This window comes from Balaenoptera borealis (assembly GCF_965194805.1).
Source record: "Balaenoptera borealis genome assembly, chromosome: 2".
Classification (NCBI taxonomy): domain Eukaryota; kingdom Metazoa; phylum Chordata; class Mammalia; order Artiodactyla; family Balaenopteridae; genus Balaenoptera; species Balaenoptera borealis.
In genome coordinates this window covers 52,723,968-52,743,376 of record NC_138867.1, presented here as the reverse complement: position 1 = coordinate 52,743,376, position 19,409 = coordinate 52,723,968, and the positions used below count along the sequence as shown (strand labels likewise).

Genomic DNA, 19,409 nt, shown 5'->3' with positions numbered 1-19,409 from the left:
GGAAAATGAAGAAATAGGAGTATATTCCAAACAAAAGGACAGGATAAATTTACATAAACACATCTTAGTGAAACAGAAAAGGAGTTTACCTGATGGTTCAAAATAACAGATACAAAGATGCTCACTGAGGTTAGGAGAGCAATGCATGAACAAAGTGAGAATTCAAACAAAGAGAAAAAATATTTTTTAAAGTACCAAACAGAAATCACATAGCTGATATCAATAATTGAACTAAAAAATTCAATAGAGAGGGTTCAAGCAGACCAGATCAAATGGAAAAAAGGACCAGCAAAGTAGAAGACAGGGCAATGGAATTCATTTAATTAGAGGAACAAAAAGAAAAAAAGATTGAAAAAGAGTGAAGATATCTTAAGGTACTTATGGGACACCATCAAATGGACCAATGTACACATTATAAGAGTCCCATAAGGAGAAGAGAGAAAGGGGCAGATAACTTATTTGAAGCAGTAATAGCTGAAAACTTCCTTATCCTGGGAAAGGAAACAGACATCCAGGTCCAGGAAGCAGAAAGAATCACAAATGAGATCAACCCAAAGAGGTCCATGCCAAGACACATTGTAATTAAAATGTCAAAAATTAGAGAAAAGCAGCAAGAGAAAAGCAACTACTTATATCCAATGGAAATCCCATAAGATGGTTAGCTGACTTTTCAGTAGAAACTTTGCAGGCCAGAATGATATATTCAAAGTGAGGAAAGGAAAAACCTACAGCCAAGAATAGTCTACCCAACAAGGCTATTATTCAGATTTGTAGGAGAGGTAAAGAGTTTTACAGAGAAGCCAAAGGTAAAAAAGTTCAGCACCACTAAACCAGTTTAATGAGAAATGTTAAAGCATCCTCTTTAAGCAGAAAAAAGAGACCAAAACTAGGAATATGAAAATTATAAAAGGAAAAATCTCATTGGTAAAGACAAATATACAATAATAGTGGTAGATTAACCACTTATAAAGCTAACAGGAAAGCTAAAAGTCAAACAGCAAAATCATCTATAACCACAATAAGTAGTTAAGGGATACACAAAACAAAAAATTGTAAAATATGTCAAAAACAAATGTGGGTGGGAGGAGTAAAAAAGAGTTGTTAGAATGCTTTAAAGAATAAGAGATCTTCAACTTAAAATAATCGTGTGTGTGTTTGTGTGTGTATGTGTATATATATATGTACACATACACACACACACACACGTATGTATATATATGAACCTCATGGTAACCACAAACCCAAAAAACCTATAATAGATACACACAAAAGAAAAAAGAAATCCAAACATAGTTATCAAATAAAAAGGGAAGAGAGCAAAAGAAGTTAGAAATAAATAAGAACTACAAAACACCCAGATAACACTTAACAAAATGGGAATAGGGCTTCTCTGGTGGTGCAGTGGTTGAGAATCCGCCTGCCAGTGCAGGGGACACGGGTTCGAGCCCTGGTCTGGGAAGATCCCACATGCCACGGAGCAACTAGGCCCGTGAGCCACAACTACTGAGCCTGCGTGTCTGGAGCCTGTGCTCCGCAACAAGAGAGGCCGCGATAGTGAGAGGCCCGCGCACCGTGATGAAGAGTGGCCCCCGCTCGCCGCAACTAGAGAAAGCCCTCGCACAGAGACGAAGACCCAACACAGCCAAAAATAAAAAATAAAAAAAAAAAAAAAAAAAAAAAATGGGAATAAATGCATAAACTTTAAACTTTAAATGGACTAAATGCTTCAATCAAAAGACATAGAGTGGGGCTTCCCTGGTGGTGCAGTGGTTGAGAGTCTGCCTGCCAATGCAGGGGACACGGGTTCGAGCCCTGGTCTGGGAATATCCCACATGCCGCGGAGCAACTAGACCCGTGAGCCACAACTACTGAGCCTGCGTGTCTGGAGCCTGTGCTCCGCAACAGGAGAGGCCGTGACAGTGAGAGGCCTATGCCCCACAATGAAGAAGAGTGGCCCCCGTTCGCCGCAACTAGAGAAAGCCCTCACATAGAAACGAAGACCCAATACAGCCAAAAAAATAAATAAATAAAATAAATAAATAAATAAATTAAAAAAAAAAAAAGACAGAGTGGCTGAATGGATAAAAAAAATGAGACTCATATATATGCTGCCTACAAAAGACACACTTCAGATCTAAAGACACACACAGATTGAAAATGAGGGGCTGGAAAAAACTATTCCATGCAAATGGAAATGAAAAGAAAGCAGGGGTAGCAATACTCATATCAGACAAAATAGACTTTAAAATAAAGACTGTCATAACAGACAAGAAGGACATTAAGTAATGATAAAGGTATCAATCCAACAAGAAGATATAACAATTGTAAATATATATACACCTAACATAGGAGCATCTAAATATATAAAGCAAGTATTAATTGTAGGTGACTTTAACATCCCACTTACATCGATGGAAAGATTATCCAGATATAAAATCAATCAGGAAACACTAGCTTTAAATGGCACATTAGACCAGATAGACTTAATAGATACCTAGAGAACATTCCATCCAAAACCAGCAACATATACATTCTTTTGAAGTACACATGGAACTTTCTCCAGAATACACTGCATGCTAGGCCAAAAAACAAGCCTCAATACATTTAAGAAGACAGAAATCATATTAAGCATCTTTTCCATCCACAATGGTATGAGACTAAAAATGAAATATCTGAAAAAAAAACCCCTACAAACAAACAAACATATGTAGGCTAAACCATACGGTACTATATAACCAGTGAGTCACTGAAGAAATCAAAGAGAAAATTAAAAAAAATACCTGCATACAAATGACAACGAAGACACAATGATTCAAAATCTATGATAGGCAGCAAAAGCAGTTCTAAGAGGGAATTTTACAGCAATACAAGCCTATCTCAGGAATCAAGAAAAATCTCAACCTAAACTTACACCTAAAGGAACTAGAAAAAGAACAAATAAAAAAACAAAGTTAGTAGAAGGAAGGAAAGAATAAAGCTCAGAGCAGAAATAAATGAAACACAGACTAAAACAACAGTAGAAAAGATCAATGAAACTAAAAGCTGGTTCTCTAAAAAGAAACAAAATTCATGAACATTTAGTCAGATGCATTAAGAAAAAGAGAAGGCCCAAATAAATAAAATCAGAAATGAGAGAGAAGTTAAAACAGCACAGAAATACAAAGGATCAAAAGGGATTACTATCACAATTATATGCCAATAAAATGAATAACCTAGAAGAAATGGATAAATTCCTAGAAACATACAGTTTCCCAAGACTAAATCAGAATGAAACACAAAATATGAACAGACCAAATGCCAGTCATGAAATTGAATCACTAATTTAAAAACTCTCAACAAACAAAAGTCCAGTGTCAGAAAGCTTCACAGGCAAATTCTACCAAACATTAAAGAGGAATTAATGCCTATCTTTTTCAAACTCTTCCAAACTCATTTTACTAGGCCAGCATTACCCTTATACAAAAGCCAGACAAAGACACCACAAGAAAATTATGGGTCAATATCCCTGATGCATACAGATTCAAAAATCCTCAACAAAATGCTAGCAAATCAAATCCAATAATACATTACAAGGATCAGAGAACACTATCAATTGGGATTTTTCCTAGCAATGCAAGAATGGTTCAGTATTCTCAAATTAGTCACTGTGATATAGCACATTAACTGAAGAATAGAAACCATATGATCATCTCAATAGATGTTGTAACAGCTTTTGACAAAATTCAACATCCATTTATTGAAAGAGCTCTCCACAAAGTGGGTATAGAGGAAACATACTTCAACATAATAAAGGCAACGATGAGATATCACCTCACACCCATCAGAATGGCTATTATCAAAAAGATATCAACAAGTGTTGGCAAGGATGTGGAGTGAAGGAAACTCTCATGCACTGTTGGTACAAATGTAAATTGGTGCAACCTCTATGGAAAACAGTATGGAGGGTCCTTAAAAATTAGAAAGAGAACTACTATGTGGTCCAGCAATTCCAGTTCTGAGTATTTTTCCAAAGAAAATGAAAACACAATTCGAAAAGGTGTATGCACCCCTATGTTATTTGCAACATAATTCACAATAGCCAACATATGGAAGCAACCTATATGCCCATAGGTAGATGAATAGATAAAGAAGATGTAGACACACACACATGCGCGTGCACACACATACATACAATGGAATATTACTCAGCCATAAAAAGAATGGAATCTCACCATTTGTGACAACATGGATGAGCCTGGAGGGTATTATGCTAAGTGGAATAAGTCAGACAGAGAAAGTAAAATACCATATGATTTTACTTATATGTGGAATCGAAAAAAAAAACAACAAATGAACAAAACAAAACAGAAACAGTCATTGATACAGAGAACAAATGTTTGCCAGAGGGGAGAAGGGATCGGGGAGGAGAGAAATAAGGTGAGGGAAAAAGAAGAGTTACAAACTTCCAGTTACAAAATAAATGAGTCATGAAAATGAAATGTACATCATGGGGAAAATAGTCAATAATAAGGTAATATCTTTGTATGGTGACAGATGGTAACTAGACTTATCTTGGTGATTAGATATTTCTACACATTACAAAATAATCACTATCTTGTGTGCCAGGAACTAACAGAGTGTTGCAGGTCCATCATACTTCAAAAAAGACCATATAAACCAACTCACAGAAAAAGAGATCAGAGTTGTGGTTACCAGAGAGGTAGTAGTTGAGGGGAGGGGGAATTGGATGAAGGTAGTCAAAAGGTACAAATGTCCGGTTATGAGATAAATAAGTACTAGAGATGTAAAGTATAACATGATTTATATAATTAATACTGCTCTATATTATATCTGAAAGTTGTTGAGAGTAAATCCTAAGAGTTCTCATCACAAGGAAAAAAACTTTTCCGCTTATTTTCTATATATATTTGATGATGGAGGCTCACTAAACTTATTGAGGTAATCATTTCATGATTGATGTATGTCAAATCATTATGCTGCATGCCTTAAACTTATACAGTGCTTTATGTCAATTATATCTCAATAAAACTGGAAGGAAAGAAATTAATAAACATATAATATTTTTAAAATAAATTTATTTATTTATTTATTTATGGCTGCTTTGGGTCTTCACTGCTGCACGTGGCTTTTCTCTAGTTGCGGTGAGTGGGGGCTACTCTTCATTGTGGTGCTCAGGCTTCTCATTGTGGTGGCTTCTCTTGTTGCGGAGCATGGGCTCTAGGCACATGGGCTTCAGTAGTTGTGGCACGCGGGCTCAGTAGTTTTGGTTCCTGGGCTCTAGAGCGCAGGCTCAGTAGTTATGGCGCACGGGCTTAGTTGCTCCGTGGCATGTGGGATCTTCCCGGACCAGGGCTCGAACCCATGTCTCCTGCATTGGCAGGCAGATTCTTAACCACTGCACCACCAGGGAAGCCCAATAAATATATAACATTTTTAAAAGACAATAAAATACATGATTATGTTGTAAGATCACACACACACACACACACACACACACACACACACACACACACACAATCTATGGTAGATACACAAAAAATAAAGACAAAGCAAGCAAAGCATACCACTACAGAAAATCATTACAAAGGAAAACTGTAATTCCTCAAATTACAAAGGAAGAGAATGAGAGAAATAAAGGAAAAAGAGAATAATGAAACAAACAGAAAATAACAAAATGGCAATAATAAGTCCATACCTATCAATAGTTACCTTACATGTGAATGGACTAAATTCTTCAACAACAGAGAGTGTGTATTAAAAAAAACCCAGGGACTTCCCTGGTAGTCCAGTGGTTAAGATTTCTCACTTCTACTGCCAGGGACACTGGTTTCATCCCTGGTCAGGGAACTAAGATCCTGCATGCCACCAAAAAAAAAAAAAAAAAAACCCAACTATATATTGCCAACAAGAGGCTTACTTCAGCTTTAAAGACACACAGAGTCTTAAAATAAAAGATGGAAAAAGATACTTAATGCAAATTTTTAAAAAGCAGGGGTAGTCACACTTCTATTGGACAAAAGAGATGTTAAGTCAAAGACTGTAACAAGAAACAAAGAAGGTCGTTATATAATAATAAAGGGGCCAATTCATCAAGAGGATGCACTTGGCCCTCTATACCCATGGGTTTCGCATCTACAGACACAGAGTGCCCACCACTTTCATTGAATTATGCCACTTTATTAAGGGACTTCAGTATCGGCTCATTATAGTAACAGTGGGGGCTCCTGAAACCAATCTCTTATGGATACCAAGAATGACTGTATAATATTTGTATTTATGCATCCAACATAAGAATGCCTAAACATACAAAGCACATATTATGAGATCTGAAGGGAGAAACAGACAGCAATTTAATAATAGCCAGGAACCTTAAAACTCCACTTTCAAGAATGGAGAGATGATTTAGACAGATAATCAATAAGGAACGTTGGACTTAAACTACCCGTAAGGTCAGATGAACCTAAGACATATATACAGATCATTCCACCCAAAATGTAACAGAATACACATTCTTTATAAATGTAAATGAGGGGAGATTAACCAAGATGGCGGAGTAGAAGGACGTGCTCTCACTCCCTCTTGCGAGAGCACCAGAATCACAACTAGCTGCTGGACAATCATCGACAGGAAGATACTGGACTTCACCAAGGAGGATACCCCACGTCCAAGGACAGAGGAGAAACCACAGTGAGACGGTAGGAAGGGTGCAATCAGAGTAAAATCAAAGCCCATAACTGCTGGGTGGGTGACTCACAGACTGGCAAACACTTATACCACAGAAGTACACCCACTGGAGTGAAGGTTCTGAGCCCCACGTCAGGCATCCCAACCTGGGGGTCCGGCAATGGGAGGAGGAATTCATAGAGAATCAGACTTTGAAGCCTAGTGGGAATTGATTGCAGGACTTCGACAGGACTGGGGGAAACAGAGACCCCACTCTTGGAGGGCGCACATGGAATAGTGTGTGCATTGGGACCTGGGGGAAGGAGCAGTGACCCTGGGGGAGACTGAAGCAGACCTACCTGCTAGTGTTGGAGGGTCTCCTGCAGAGGTGGGGGCTGGCTCTGTTTCACCGTGGGGACAAGGACACTGGCAGCGGAGGTTCTGGGAAGTACTCCTTGGAGTGAGCCCTCCCAGAGTCTGCCATTAGCCCCAACAAAGAGCCCAGGTAGCCTCCAGTGTTGGGTTGCCTTTACAGGCAAAACAACCAACAGGGAGGCAACCCAGCCCCACCCATCAACAGTCAAGTGGATTAAGGTTTTACGGACCTCTGACTGCCACAGCAACAGTCAGCTCTACCCACCACCAGAGCCTCCCATCAAGCCTCTTAAATAGCCTCAACCACCAGAGGGCAGACAGCAGAAGCAAGAAAAACTACAATCCTGCAGCCAGTGGAACAAAAACCACATTTACAGAAAGATAGACAAGATGAAAAGGCACAGGGCTATATACCAGATGAAGGAACAAGAAAAAAACCCCAGAAAAACAACTAAATGAAGTGGAGACAGGCAACCTTCCAGAAAAAGAATTCAGAATAATGATAGTGAAGATGATCCAGAACCTTGGAATAAGAATGGAGGCAAAGATTGAGAAGATGCAAGAAATGATTAACAAAGACCTAGAAGAATTAAAAAACAAACAACCAGAGATGACCAATACAATAACTGAAATGAAAACTACACTAGAAGGAATCAATAGCAGAATAACTGAGGCAGAAGAATGGATAAGTGACCTGGAAGACAGAATGGTGGAATTCACTGCTGTGGAACAGACTAAAGAAAAAAGAATGAAAAGAAATGAAGACAGCCTAAGAGACCTCTGGGACAACATTAAACACAACAACATTCGCATTATAGGGGTCCCAGAAAGAGAAGAGAGAAAGGACCAGAGAAAATATTTGAAGAGATGACAGTCAAAAACTTCCCTAACATGGGAAAGGAAATAGCCACCCAAGTCCAGGAAGCGCAGAGAGTCCCACACAGGATAAACCCAAGGAGAAACATGCCGAGACACATAGTAATCAAAGTGGCAAAAATTAAAGAAAAAGAAAAATTATTGAAAGCAGCAAGGGAAAAACGACAAATAACATACAAGGGAACTCCCATAAGGTTAACAGCTGATTTCTCAGCAGAAACTCTACAAGCCAGAAGGGAGTGGCATGATGTACTTAAAGTGATGAAAGGGAAGAACCTACAACCAAGATTACTCTACCCGGCAAGGATCTCATTTAGATTTGATGGAGAAATCAAAAGCTTTACAGACAAGCAAAAGCTAAGAGAATTCCACACCACCAAACCAGCTCTACAACAAATGCTCAAGGAACTTCTCTAAGTGGGAAACACAAGAGAAGAAAAGGACCTACAAAAACAAACCCAAAACAATTAAGAAAATGGTCGTAGGAACATACATATCGATAATTACCTTAAACGTGAATGGATTAAATGCTCCAACCAAAAGACACAGGCTTGCTGAATGGATACAAAAACAAGACCCATATATATGCTGTCTACAAGAGACCCACTTCAGACCTAGGGACACATACAGACTGAAAGTGAGGGGATGGAGAAAGATATTCCATGCAAATGGAAATCAAAGGAAGGCTGGAGTAGCTATACTCATATCAGATAAAATAGACTTTAAAATAAAGAATGTTACAAGAGACAAGGAAAGACACTACATAATGATCAGGGGATCAATCCAAGAAGAAGATATAACAATTATAAATATATATGCACCCAACATAGGAGCACCTCAATACATAAGGCAACTGCTAACAGCTATAAAAGAGGAAATTGACAGTAACACAATAATAGTGGGGGACTTTAACACCTCACTTACACCAATGGACAGATCATCCAAAATGAAAGTAAAAAAGGAAAGAGAAGCTTTAAATGACACAATAGACCAGATAGATTTAATTGATATTTATAGGACATTCCATCCAAAAACAGCAGATTACACGTTCTTCTCAAGTGTGCATGGAACATTCTCCAGGATAGATCACATCTTGGGTCACAAATCAAGCCTCAGTAAATTTAAGAAAATTGAAGTCATATCAAGCATCTTTTCTGAGCACAACGCTATGAGATTAGAAATGAATTACAGGGAAAAAACCGTAAAAAACAGAAACACATGGAGGCTAAACAATATGTTACTAAATAACCAAGAGATCACTGAAGAAATCAAAGAGGAAATCAAAAAATACCTAGAGACAAATGACAATGAAAACACGATGACCCAAAACCTATGGGATGCAGCAAAAGCAGTTCTAAGAGGGAAGTTTATAGCTATACAAGCCTACCTCAAGAAACAAGAAAAATCTCAAGTAAACAATCTAACCTTACACCTAAAGAAACTAGAGAAAGAAGAACAAACAAAACCCAAAGTTAGCAGAAGGAAAGAAATCATAAAGATCAGAGTGGAAATAAATGAAATAGAAACAAGGAAAATAATAGCAAAGATCAATAAAACTAAAAGCTGGTTCTTTGAGAAGATAAACAAAATTGATAAGCCATTAGCCAGACTCATCAAGAAAAAGAGGGAGAGGACTCAAATCAATAAAATCAGAAATGAAAAAGGAGAAGTTACAACAGACACCGCAGAAATACAAAGCATCCTAAGAGACTACTACAAGCAACTCTATGCCAATAAAATGGACAACCTGGAAGAAATGGACAAATTCTTAGAAAGGTATAACCTTCCAAGAGTGAACCAGGAAGAAACAGAAAATATGAACACACCAATCACAAGTAATGAAATTGAAACCGTGATTAAAAATCTTCCAACAAACAAAAGTCCAGGACCAGATGGCTTCACACGTGAATTCTATCAAACATTTAGAGAAGAACTAACACCTATCTTTCTCAAACTCTTCCAAAAAATTGCAGAGGAAGGAACATTCCCAAACTCATTCTTTGAGGCCACCATCACCCTGATACCAAAACCAGACAAATACACTACAAAAAAAGAAAATTACAGACCAATATCACTGATGAATATAGATGCAAAAATCCTCAACAAAATACTAGCAAACAGAATCCAACAACACATTAAAAGGATCATACACCACGACCAAGTGGGATTTATGCCAGGGATGCAAGGATTCTTCAATATACACAAATCAATCAATGTGATACACCATAATAACAAATTGAAGAATAAAAACCATATGATCATCTCAATAGATGCAGAAAAAGCTTTTGACAAAATTCAACACCCGTTTATGATAAAAACTCTCCAGAAAGTGGGCATAGAGGGAACCTACCTCAACATAATAAAGGCCATATATGACAAACCCACAGCAAACATCATTCTCAATGGCGAAAAACTGAAAGCATTTCCTCTAAGATCAGGAAAGAGACAAGGATGTCCACTCTCACCATTATTATTCAACATAGTTCTGGAAGTCCTAGCCACGGCAATCAGAGAAGAAAAAGAAATAAAACGAATACAAATTGGAAAAGAAGAAGTAAAACTGTCACTGTTTGCAGATGACATGATACTATACATAGAGAATCCTAAAACTGCCACCAGAAAACTGCTAGAGCAAATTAATGAATTTGGTAAAGTTACAGGATACAAAATTAATGCACAGAAATCTCTTGCATTCCTATACACTAATGATGAAAAATCTGAAAGAGAAATTATGGAAACACTCCCATTTACCATTGCAACAAAAAGAATAAAATACCTAGGAATAAACCTACCTAGGGAGACAAAAGACCTGTATGCAGAAAACTATAAGGCACTGATGAAAGAAATTAAAGATGATACCAACAGATGGAGAGATATACCATGTTCTTGGACTGGAAGAATCAACATTGTGAAAATGACTCTACTACCCTAAGCAATCTACAGATCCAATGCAATCCCTATCAAATTACCAATGGCATTTTTTTTACGGAACTAGAACAAATCATCTTAAAATTTGTATGGAGACACAAAAGACCCCGAATAGCCAAAGCAGTCTTGAGGGAAAAAAACGGAGCTGGAGGAATCAGACTCCCTGACTTCAGACTATACTACAAAGCTACGGTAATCAAGACAATATGGTACTGGCACAAAAACAGAAACATAGATTAATGGAACAAGATAGAAAGCCCAGAGATAAACCCATGCACCTATGGTCAACTAATCTATGACAAAGGAGGCAAAGATATACAATGGAGAGAAGACAGTCTCTTCAATAAGTGGTGCTGGGAAAACTGGACAGCTACATGTAAAAGAATGAAATTAGAATACTCCCTAACACCATACACAAAAATAAACTCAAAATGGATTAGAGACCTAAATGTTAGACTGGACACTATAAAACTCTCAGAGGAAAACATAGGAAGAACACCGTTTGACATAAATCACAGCAAGATCGTTTTTGATCCTCTCCTAGAGTAATGGAAATAAAAACAAAAATAAACAAATGGGACCTAATGAAACTTCAAAGCTTTTGCACAGCAAAGGAAACCATAAAAAAGACGAAAAGACAACCCTCAGAATGGGAGAAAATATTTGCAAACGAATCAACGGACAAAGGATTAATCTCCAAAATATATAAACAGCTCATTCAGCTCAATGTTAAAGAAACAAACACCCAGATCCAAAAATGGGCAGAAGACCTAAATAGACATTTCTCCAAAGAAGACACAGAGACGGCCACGAAGCACATGAAAAGATGCTCAACATCGCTAATTATTAGAGAAATGCAAATCAAAACTACAATGAGGTATCACGTCACACCAGTTAGAATGGGCATCATCAGAAAATCTACAAACAACAAATGCTGGAGAGGGTGTGGAGAAAAGGGAACCCTCTTGCACTGTTGGTGGGAATGTAAATTGATACAGCCACTATGGAGAACAATATGGAGGTTCCTTAAGAAACTAAAAATAGAATTACCATATGACCCAGCAATCCCACTACTGGGCATATACCCAGAGAAAACCATAATTCAAAAAGACACATGCACCCAAATGTTCATTGCAGCACTATTTACAATAGCCAGGTCATGGAAGCAACCTAAATGCCCATCAACAGATGAATGAATAAAGAAGTTGTGGTACATATATATACAATGGAATATTACTCAGCCATAAAAAGGAACGAAATTGAGTCATTTGTTGAGACGTGGATGGATCTAGAGACTCTCATACAGAGTGAAGTAAGTCAGAAAGAGAAAAACAAATATCGTATATTAACCCATGTATGTGGAACCTAGAAAAATGGTACAGATGAACTGGGTTGCAGGGCAGAAGTTGAGACACAGATGTAGAGAACAAACGTATGGACACCAAGGGGGGAAAACTGCAGTGGGGTGGGGATGGTGGTGTGCTGAATTGGGCGATTGGGATTGACATGTATAAAGTGATGTGTATAAAATTGATGACTGATTAAATTTAAAAAAAAATAGGAAAAAAATTAAAAAAAAAAAAAGTAAATGAAATATTCTCCAGGACAGATCCTATGATAGGACACAAAAGAAATCTTAACAAATGTAATAAGATTGAAATCATATAAAGCATCTTCTCTGACCACAATGATATGAAATTAGAAATCAATTACAAGAAGAAAACTGGAAAATTTACCAATAGGTGTAGATTAAACAACATGCTCCTGAACAACCAATGGGTCAAAATGAGAAATCAGGAATTATCTTGAGACCCATAAAAATAGAATCACAACATATAAAAACTTATGGGGTGCAGCAAAAGCAGTTCTAAGGGGGTATTTTATAGTAATGAATGCTGACATTAAGAAAAAAAGATCTCAGGGGACTTCCCTGGTGGTCCAGTGGTTAAGGCTCCGTGCTTCCAATGCAGGGGGTGCAGGTTTGATCCCTGCTTGGGGAACTAGGATCCCACAAGCCATGTGGCATGGCCAAAAAAAAAAAAAAAAGAGACAAAGATCTTAAATAAACAACCTAATTTTGCACTTTAAGGACTAGAAAAAGAACAAACTAGGCCCAAAGTTAGTAGAAGAAAGGAAATAACAAAGATTAGAGCAGAAATAAATGTAATAGGGACCAAAAAGACAATAGAAAATATCATTGAAACTAAGGGCTGTGTTTTTTTAAAAGATACAATAGATAAACCTTTAGCTAGACTTACCAAAAAATTTTAAAAAAGGACTCAAAAAATAAAATTATAAATGAAAAAGGAGACATTACAACTGATAATATGCAAACACAAAGAAGCATAAGAGACTGTGAACAATTATATGCCAAAAATTTGGACAACCTAGGTAAAATTTAAATTCCTAGAAACATACAGCCTACCAAGACTGAATCATGAAGAAGCAGAAAATATGAACAGCTCAATTACTAGTAAGATGATTGAGTCAGTAATCAAAAACTTCCCATCAAATAAAATCCATGACCAGATGGCTTCACTGATGAATTCTACCAAAAATTAAAAGAAAAACTAATGGTAATCCTCTTCAAATTCTTTCAAAAGATTGAAGAGGAGGGAGCACTTCCAAACTTATTTTACAAGGACAGCATTACCCTGATATGAAAGCTAGACAAGGATACTACAAGAAAAGAAAATTATGGGTATATTCTTGATGAATATAGATGCAAAAATCCTCAACAAAATGTTAGAAAAATGAATTCAACACTAAAAGGATCAGGTAACATGATCAAGTGAGATTTATTCCAGGTATGAAAGAATGGTGCAACATCTGTAAATCAATGTGATACACCACATTAACAAAATGAAAGATAAAAATCACATGATCATCTTGATAGATGCAGAAAAAGCATTTGACAAAATTGAAGATCACTTTGTGGTAAAACTTTCAGTAAACTGGATTATAGAGATCATATGTCAACATAATAAAAAGCATATATGGCAAGCTCCCAGCTAGCAACATACTTAATGGTGAAAAACTAAAAGCTTTTCCTCTAAAAACAGGAATAAGACAAAGATGCCCATTCTCACCACTTTTATTCAACATAGTTTGGGGTCCTAGGCAATTAGCCAAGAAAAAAAGCCATCCAAAGCAGAAAGGAAAAAGTAAAATTGTCTCTATTTGTGGATGTTATGATAAATAGAAAATCCTAAAGACTTCATAAAAAACCACCTAGATCTAATCAATGAATTCAGTAAAGATGCAGGATACCAAATCAATATACAAAAATCAGCTGTATTTCTATACACCAACAAAGAATTATAAGAAAGAAATTAAGAAAATACTATTGACAATAGCATAAGAACACTGGAATAAATTTAACCAAGGAGGTGAAAGATCTGTACACTGAAAACTGTAAGACATTGATGAAAGAAACTGAAGAAGACACAAATGGAAAAATATTCCATATTCATGGATTGGAAGAATTAATATTGTTAAAATGTCTATCCTACCCAAAGTCACCTACAGATCCAGTGCGGTCCTTATCAAAATTCCAATGGCATCTTTCACAGAAATAGAAAAAGCAATCCTGAAATTTGTATGGAACCACAAAAGAACCCAAATACCTAAAACGATCTTGAGAAAGAAGAACAAAGCTGGAGGCATTACACTTTCTGATTTCAGACTATAGTAGAAAGCGGTAGTATTCAAAACTGTATGGTAGTGGTATAAAAATAGACACAGAGCAGTGGAACAGAATAGAGAGCCTAGGAATAAATCCATGCATATATAGTCAATTTTTGATAAAGGGACCAAGAATATACAATGAGGAAAGGATAGCCTCTTCAATAAATGGTGCTCAGAAAAATGGATTGCCACATGCCAAAGAATGAAACAGAACCCCTATCTTTCACCATACACAAAAAAATTAACTAAAAATGGATTAAAGACTTGCATGTAAAACCTAAAACTGTAAAATTCTTGATAAAAACATAGGGTATAAGCTCCTTGACACTGGTCTTAGCAATGATTTTTTGTATTTGACACCAAAAGTAAAGGCAACAAAAGCAAAAAAAACCAAGTGGGATGACATCAAATAAAAAGCTGCTGCTCATCAAAGGAAGCCATCAAAAAAATGAAAAAGCAACCTATGAATTGGGATAAAATATTTGCAAACTACGTATCTGATATAAGGTTAATATCCAAAATAGACAAAGAACTCGTACAACTCAATAGCAAAAACTCAAATAACCCAACTAAAAAACAGGCAAATAGCCTGAAGAGACATTTTTCCAAAGAAAACATTCAACTGGACAACAGGTACATAAAAAGGTACTTTTAACATCACTAATTATCAGGGAAATGCAAATCAAAACCGCAGTGAGATATCAACTCACAGCTTGTAGCATGATTATTATCTAAAATACAAGAGGTTAATACTGGAGAAGATGTGGAGAAAAGGGAACCATACACACTGTTGGTGGAAATGTAAACTGGTGCAGCCACTATGGAAAACCATATGGAGGTTCCTCAAAAAATTAACAATAGAACTATCATAGATCCAGTAATCCTAATTCTGGGTACATATCTAAAGGAAACAAAATCACTATCTGGAAGAGATATACACCAAGGTATGTAAACTAATGAAATGTCCATTGATGGGTAAATGGATAAAGAAAGGGTGGTATATATATATAATGGAATAATATGCAGCCTTAAAAAAGAAGGAAATCCTATCCTGCCATTTTGACACAGATAAATGTGGAGAGCATTGTGCTAAGTGAAATAAGCAAGACAGAGAAAGAAATACTGCATGCTATCAGTTATACATGGAATCTAAAAACAAAAAACAAAACAAAAACCAAACAAATAAACCAGAAAAACCTCATAGAAACAGAGTAGAAAAATGGTTGTTTGGGGCTGAGGAGTGGGGGAAATAGGGAAAGGTTGGTAAAAGGGTACAGTCTTTCAGTTATAAGATGAATAAAGTCTCAGGACCTAATGTGATTATAGTTGATAACACTGTATTGTATAACTGAAATTTGCTAAGGGAGTAGAACTTAAATGTTCTCACCAAAAAAACCCAAAAAACAAACAAACAAAAACTTAAAGAAAATGTGAGGTGATGGTTGTGTTACCTCACTCACTGTTGAGGGATCCTTTCACAATGTATACATATATCAAATTACCAAACTGTATACTTTAGATTCTTAAAAAAAATTTTTTTTGGTCATTGATACTGCCAATAAAGCTGGAAAAAAAGAATAAGCAGCCTTCATTAATGTTTGAATCTGTATGTAACCTCCATGGGGTGATGTTGGGAGATATTTGGAAATATAAGGGGGGATACTCTTAGTTACAATAAATGAAGGGTGTACTTCTGGTCAGGTGTGCTAAATGTTCAGCAATGTTGGGTTAGTCTCATACAATGAAGAACTGTCCTGACCAAAAGACCAATAGGACTCCTTTTGAGAAACACAGTAGGGGTCCCTTATTTGAAACAAAATAAGGAATTAAGAAAATGACCCATGGGTAGTTAAATTCATAACTAAAGTTTGTTACCTTGTCAGATCATGGCTCAGACAGGGCCTCATTTAAGTAGCAATATCTATATCAAAAAATTATTCGTAACATTTCTAAGTCTACAAATAGAAATTATTGAAATGATTTAGTAATCTATGCTATTAGTTATATCAGCTAGTTATCAGTTTTATAAATATTTACAGTCACTTAAGTGAATGAAAAGGAATATATTTTCTAATTTTTGATTTATGTAACTAGAAATATTATGTTACTAGCTGTTAAATATTTTGGAGATCAACCTGAGAGGAAATGTTGTTCAGAAAAGTCAGACTCCATTAATTTTCTTTTTTTTTGGCTGCACCGTGTGGCATGTGGGATCTTACTTTCCTGACCAGGGATTGAACCCACGCCCCCTGCATTGGAAGCGTGGAGTCTTAACCACTGGACCACCAGGGAAGTCCCAGACTCCATTAATTCAATGACAACTCAGTTTAGGGAAAAAAAAGCATTTTATCTGCTTGAGAGATTATTTTCCCTATTGAGAATTTAAAAAGGCACTATTACTTCAGATTCATCTTATCTTTTCAAAGCTCTGCTACTATTCCTGAGAAATCAGCACCCACTTCACAGGAAGTCATATTATCAAATCAGCTTGAAAAGTCTCATATTCGGCCACCAGTTGTTTGTATAAGCTCTTTTGAAAATGAACTAGTAACCTTATTCTTTTCTTGTTCTGTATGGAATCTTAGGACATACCACATAAGCAATGTAGAATAAAATAAACTGAAAGCATAATACATATTTCAGAATGAACTCAAAAGTTTCTAGTTACTTAAATTGTCACTTTTTAAATTCTCTTGTAATATTTTTAGAAATTAACCTAATGGCCTTTCATTTTCTCAGACCAGAAAGAGTAACAAAAGAAAAAGCAGTTCCTGTGCCATATGTTATTATTTTCTCTCCTTGCTATTTTAAGAAAAAGGATATTTAAATGTAGTATTGAAGAAAAAATTAACAGACAGATTCTGTTTCCAGAAACAGAATAATGCATAATATTATTAATAATATAATTATATATAATAATATATATATTATATAATAATATAATATATATTATTATATTATATATTATTATATTATATTATATATTATTATATACATATATAATAATAATATTATCTGTCTGATAATCTGTTTCCAGACAGATTATATTTTCAGATTCTACTATTAAAATATATAATTTATACATAATCTTGCATTATATCCAATATAATATTTCAGCCCATCAGAAATGCAGTAGATCATATACTTTAAGTGATAATATAAAACAGCAGAACCTCTACTGTATTACCAAAATAATAGAATTGTTCACAAAAGAGTAGTAACCTAAAATTTCTCAACTTTCTCAATTTTCCTAGAAAAGTTAAAACGTGTATGTAGAGTAGACCTTTGCTAATAAAAACCATTTCATTGTCAGCACAGTTATGAAGTTTTTGTTTTAAATATCTTAAGCTGTTCTGCTTAATTATAGCACAAGCCTGATACTAGTGAAGGTAAAGATTTGAAGTTTACATCTGTTCAGTTGTTTCCAAGTTTTCAGTAGCAAATTATAAATCTGGAAATGTTAAAACAGTTTCATATTAGCTTATTAATTTTAATGAACTAATACTCTAATAGCTGTTGAAATTTGTGAGTAAACATCTCATTTAATATTCATCTTTTTAAAGCCATAATAAATAAGCCCTTCTATTTCATGTTCACTGTAAAAACAAAAGATACAGCTACAGCTATGGTATAGTGAATCATGGCAGCAGCTCCAACAGTTGGCAGAAAAGTCCTGGAACTTTCAAGCATATCTTCAGATCATTAGCATACTCCTTAATATCCCCAAAGGAAAGAAGTTGGGATTGTCCCTACCCCCTTCTCTACATACTTTTTTATTTTGCAACTTCTTTTCCTCTCTTGAGACTACCTTGATAACCATTTCAACCCACTTTCCTTTTTTAACAGATTTTTAAAAATGTAATTTCTTTTTTTTTTTTTTTTTTTTTACAGATGAAAAAATAGGCAAATAGATTTGGTGCCTTGGATACAACATGGAAGTAATAAACACTTTGTTATATCCCATGGCATTTTCCCCCAGAGAGGTGTTGTTCTCAGCATATTGGCTAAACTCTAATTTGTGCCATTACTTGCAGATTTCTTAAATCTGCACTGTAGTTTCAAATTAAATTTATATTTATGATCCAAAACAAATGGGCAACTGCCATGCACTATTAAACTATCACTGAATTATGCCAGAGTTAACTTCATTTCAGTGTAAGAAAAACACTAATCCTCTCCTTTATTTATAACATTGTATTCTGTCTGATTAATTCATTCTTCATAATAGCATGGATATGATGCTGCCTGGAAGTCAGAGAATAAATAGAAGGACTTTGCATGGTACCTTTCCATTTTGAGTCCACATTCTGTTTTGCTATATAGTCACAAATCCTAGCAGCTTCTAGAGTAATGTATCTCAGCCTTAGTACTTTGTCTGCATATTGGGCAAAAGCTCTCCTGGGGAGCTTTAATTACTACTGATGTTTGAGACGCATCTCCAGAGATTCTGATTTAATTGGTCTGGGATATGACCAGGGGATTGGGATTCATTTAAGGTCATAGTGTGAAATATCAGAAACCAATACCCAGAACTGTTTTGCTTCCAAAAAACTAAACAAAACAAAACCTTACCTCTTCTCCTCCCTCATGCCAAAAAAATTTTTTTTCATCTGTTCAAGTTAATTGAGGACCTTGGAAATTTCCAAGACGAGATAAAAAGTTCTGTTTCATAATAATGGTTTTATTTTGTAGTTAATTTATTTTAGGGCATCCAATTCCTGAAATTCTGGTTTAAAATTATGAATGCGGATGGTTATCTCTCTTGGAAGTTCTTTATGTCTTTATTAGTATCATCAAGCTAAATTCTTGACTGATTGATTGAAAGGAGACTGAGTACTTTACATTTTACTTTCCCTAAGGAATAAGTGATGCAAACTGTA

At 35.7% G+C, this 19,409-nt stretch overlaps 1 protein-coding gene across 10 annotated transcripts in view; it reads right to left on the bottom strand.

Moving 5' to 3' along the window:
- RNF180 (ring finger protein 180) overlaps window positions 1-19,409 on the bottom strand; it is a 285,865-nt gene that overhangs the window by 22,845 nt on the left and 243,611 nt on the right. The gene's annotated exons all lie outside the window — the stretch shown is intronic.